The sequence below is a fragment of the Idiotropiscis lumnitzeri genome, chromosome 21 (genome assembly GCF_059441095.1).
Source record: "Idiotropiscis lumnitzeri isolate Australia: NSW breed Sydney's pygmy pipehorse chromosome 21, RoL_Ilum_1.0, whole genome shotgun sequence".
In the NCBI taxonomy this organism is placed as follows: Eukaryota; Metazoa; Chordata; class Actinopteri; order Syngnathiformes; family Syngnathidae; genus Idiotropiscis; species Idiotropiscis lumnitzeri.
Genome location: NC_142411.1, coordinates 9,645,966 through 9,650,949, shown reverse-complemented (window position 1 = coordinate 9,650,949; position 4,984 = coordinate 9,645,966). Strand labels below are relative to the sequence as shown.

Sequence of the window (4,984 nt, the reverse complement as noted above, 5' to 3'; positions counted from 1 at the left end):
CATATTTCGGCTTCCTCACATTCCAAACCATGTGTGTTGGGTTAATTATAGACTGTATGGATGGTTGTTTGTTTATATGTGGCCTGTGACTACTGGCGACCAGTCCGGGGTTGACCCCGCCTACCGCCCAAAGTCAGCTAGGATAGGCTCCATGTCACCCGTGACCCAAATGAGGACGAGCGCTATAGAAAATGGATGGCTGGGCGGAAGATGGCCCTAAATAAGACTTAAAGAATTTTAGTGTATATGAAGGTTTATACTAATTAAGATTATTTGGCCTCGGTGGAAGTCTGCGTTCCGCTATGTTTCACGAGCACAGTTATATGAATTATTTTGCAATAAGCACGAATACCTGAGGTGCTAATTGTGGAGGAGGTTCTGAATATCTACTGCGTACTCCAACTCTTGACTAGAATTTTATTACCCAACGGTTGGAAGAGGACCATCTGTGAATTCCGAACAAGCTCAAGGTAACATTTTCAGCTATCAGTTTCCGGGTAAACTTTGGCTGCAGTTATGTTTTGTTTTTTTTTTGTTTTGTTTTGTTTTTTTCACCAAATACAATCCACGTATGCTTCATAATCTACATGTTCATCTATGCGCACCTAAAAGTAAAAACACTGTTCTTCTCTTTTGCAGCGGGGTCATGACCTAATGGATTAACATCATGCTTTGAGGAAGAGCAGCGGGTGAGGCACTGGTCCAGTCGTAGATAAGAACCGAGGTGAATGCTGACAACCTGTTTCGGCTTGAAAAACGACCAAAGATGACTTGCCGTTTGAGGTTTTGCTATATTTTCTGCCGGCGAGCGAGTTGTGCTAAGCATCTGCTGTGGCTTATCGGTTTATTTACGAGTGCCCCGAGCTTTACCTGAGGGGGGTTATGGTACGGGCTGAAGGCCTGTCCGTTTGTGTGCCTCCACATGTGGAAGGCGATGATCTTATCAGTGATGCTCAGACTGTCAGGAGCTACATTTCCTCATTATCCACATCATCCATCATCAAAATGCATGACATTTTATCGTTTAGGTTCAAGAATGGGGTCAAATAATCAACGGGTGTGATAATGTGACTCAGGCACAAATTAAAAAATGTACGAAAAATTATTGTCCGGAGATTCAGTACAGGTTTTATTATGGCGGCCGTCGGAAGGATTATTGCCTATAGGATTAAATAGAGTTTGACCAGCATCCTGGAATAGATTGCGTTCAACCATTGTACTTTGGTTCGCATTTCTAGCTATGTAAGGGAACAAAATCTGAGCCGTTTCAATGCTGCAATATTTTGGCCTTATAACACTACTCAACATTACACATTACATACAGTGAATGTAATGTATTTCACGCATTCCAAATAAGACCCACAAAAAAGCTGCCTCCTGTCATCCTCCATCTCGTGTGAGAAATCCATTCCAGTGTATCATGCGAGATATTTTGAATGGCATTATTGTCATCTACTTGCTTAACTGGCTAACATGTTTGTCTATGGGTAGGGCTGCAAAGTTAATAGCATGCAAATATGCATTTCCCGTTTGTTTGGGAAAGTCTTCCTCTTTGAACAGCAACATTTCACACAGGCTGGCTAGCTGGCTGTCTGGCTGGTGCACGCTGAATGAAACCTGAGCTTTCTGCATGACGGCAAACAAATGCATACAGTACCACCAGCAGAGCAGAACATAAGGGTATGAAAAAGATACCTCTGTGTGTCAATGGTGACTGCATGTCTCCTCTTATCTCTGCGGAACTGCCATTTCCACACACTTGATAGCTCAGTCAACCATGGGAACCAAAAGAAAAGGGCAGTAAACTGTCAGTGACACACGGGGTTCTTCATTTGCAACAACATTGGGATGAATACATTAGCAATAAAGGAATTAAATAATGATGTGGGCAGCTAGTTTAAAATCAAGGCCAGATCAAAGTGGGCGGATGAGGAAATAAAGTCACAGAAGAAGAATGCTCGCAATGATAACCTAGAATCATGACCAATCAAGGATTAAACATAATCTTAAAGAGCAAACTGGAGGACAGGAAATGATGACAACAAAGAGACGGGGTGTGAACCTCTAAGCTTGAACACAAGAATTTTGAAAAAAAATGTTCCAATTGTAAATAACAGGAATTGAAATTTGTCTCTTCCAGTGTCAAACTGTCTCCACCACAAAACCTTTATTTAGATTTAGATTTATTTATTATTTGTAAAATTTAATTTTTATTATATTTATTATTATAAATGTAACATTGCACCACTTTTAGTTGTCACATCACAGAAAAAGATACCTGCTCTACACTAAAGCATAAAAAATTATATCTTCGGTCATTTTCCCCGAAAGCCTTCAACCACAAAAATAAAAGCAAGCATAATAACACTACAAGAACACGATATGATATGGCTGCTGCATTATGAAAAAAAAGTAACATTTGAATCAAAGAAAATTGTAGGGTACCTGGAGCTGACACTTGCGGGATACCAAAAATAAGTGGGATAGGTATGCATCAGATTCTAGTCTATTTAGTTGCCATTATTACCACTAAGCACATTGTAAAAGAAAGTTCTATCACAATTTGAAGTCAGACAGATCATCTGCGCTAATTATTTATTTATTTGGAAAAAAAAATTCAATGAAGGGGCTGGCTTCTCTATTACGATACCATTTTGTTGTAAGAAGATAAACAACAAAAAGTTAAAATGTTGTGTACCCAGAACTCAGGTGTCATCATGTCTTCCCCATTCACTCAAGATACTACCAATCTAAGAATTATGTTCTACCAAAGGCTGTTTACAGCTACCCTTATGCACTTTGATTTCATTTCATGCCCAAAAAAAATAATAACGTCACTGGATCAGAAAAGCTTGAAAGCCATGTCGAATGACTATCTGTGTATTGTTTCATGCTCATGATTTTCACACATTTTAAATGCCACCATTGACCTATTTACAGACGTAACATTTCAACCGTTTTATAGAACTCTCCTTATTGTAAAGTGTCAATCTCCTCACAAAATAAAAAGTACAGAAGAAACAATATAACAATATAGTGAAGCGGAAGGAAAGGAGGGAGGAAAAACATCAAATTACAAAACAAAGCCGCTCTATTATTTCATTCTTTCACACCACAATTTTGCCGTACACGCTATTGTACTAAAGAGGGGAAGGGTGGTGTTGGCCAGGAAACATATATCAATGATGCCTAAACCTACAACCCTGAGGTCACCACTCAAGGCCATTTATTATTCAAAGTTGAAGTCACCCACTGGGAGAATAAGCTGCTTTTGAGTTCAAGTAGTGACGCTTAGGTCATTTTATTTTTTTTTTTTGTATTTTACCTGGTTTCTAATCCAACAACAAATCATCTACTACATTTTATTCCGATGAATTATTACCACAATTAAACTATGGAGACCTAAGAACATTTGCATAAGCTTTAGAGCTGCGTATCATCCTGGTTAAAATCTAAAGAAGCCACCAAACCCCTCAGAAGACACACACACACACACACACGCACGCACCCCGGCGAGTCCCCAAAAGATAGATAAAAGAGATTGGGCCTCGTCACTCGTATACGAGAGAGATCTGAAAAGAGGAAAGACATGAAAAATGGATGAGAGAAGGAATCCACTTCTCCTCCCCCTTGGAGGCTGGCAAACCCCCCACAGCGCTCCCACTCATCATCCCTTCTCCTCCTACCCTTACACACACACACACACACACACAAGGTGTGGAAACAAGAAGAAAAACTGTAATTACACACTACACTTTGTCTTACTGTCATGCAATTATGATTCAGAATTTTGCTTTGCATGTTTCAATTTTACAAACATTCACATTTAAGGTTGTTGTGTGTTTAAAAACAACAACAAATCCAATCAAAAGTACATGTATTTTTAAACTTGTTCATCTGTTTATCAGCTAAAGTAGTGGAGACCCGGGACAGTTGTAACACTTGCATTTGCTCCAATCAAGAACAAGTTAGGAATCACCTGCTTCACCTTGCACATGCAACGTTTAGTGCGGAAAAAGTAGTCAAAAGCCGACAATATAGTGTTGCTCAAATTAATTTTGATTACAGAGCTTGCTTGGTATTTGATCACATTAAACCCATTTTATGTCTGCTGAGATTGTTGTCAACTTCAAAAATTCTACATGGCGAATGCTTTGTTGAATCAGAAAAAAAGTGGTCTAATCTGGAGAGAAAAAAAAAGTTCAGTTGTTATCATTAGCTGCTTTAGCTCTTTTTTAGGGTGCTATGGGAACACATTTTGATAGCATGTCCAGTTATTTTGGTCTTCTATGTCCGAGCACTAAGCTAATAAAAAACGTAGACTATGTTGAGAGCAGCTTTTTTTTCTCCATTGTGCCAGGTTATCAAAATAGTTATTGTATTGTATTGTTTTAATTTTTACGCATGTGAATGAGCACTTCAACTTTTCTTTGTCTTTTTTACAGTACTGCCACTTATGTCATGGCCGCACAGTCCACCTCTGCCGGCAAATTTAACAAAAGTGTGTGACAATGTTGCATATACTTGACTACCTGTTCGTCTGTTTGTTAGCAGGCTACCTCCTGGTTCGCAAATGATGTTGGAAAGATGGGACCTGCCATTGAGCTTCTGCAGGGGTGGCTTTCATGCAAACGTGACTCATACGGTAAAAATGAATAAATAAATAAATAATAATAATAATCCTATTTGTGTACATTTATCTCAATCCACACAACATTTTGTGGCTGATTTGGCCTGTGTCCCATCACTCTCCCAAGTGAAGTGGAAATCTGTACTTTGTCTTTAATGCTGTACTCACTCCGAGTGTCTAAATGACTGCCGTCCATATTGCTCCGTTGGAATGCTGGCTAAAAGATATTTCAGGCGATCCTGGCATATGCCGCTTTGAGGTTCCCAACAGTATGCAGTGAACTCGTTTGCTCAGTGGCTTAAGAGTATGTCATCATGTTGCAAAAGAAGGCTTACATACCACTGAGGTTTTTTT

At 39.2% G+C, this 4,984-nt stretch overlaps 1 long non-coding RNA gene across 2 annotated transcripts; it reads left to right on the top strand.

Moving 5' to 3' along the window:
• The first annotated feature begins 202 nt into the window (after nt 1-202).
• Nucleotides 203-4,768, top strand: LOC148316887 (uncharacterized). 2 transcript variants are annotated; one of them, XR_015840105.1, is made up of 3 exons: nt 203-470; nt 640-724; nt 4,555-4,768. It is a non-coding gene; the product is annotated as an uncharacterized LOC148316887 (long non-coding RNA). The 2 variants fall into 2 exon arrangements; XR_015840104.1 differs by having other exon boundaries at nt 4,552-4,768.
• The last annotated feature ends 216 nt before the right edge of the window (nt 4,769-4,984 follow it).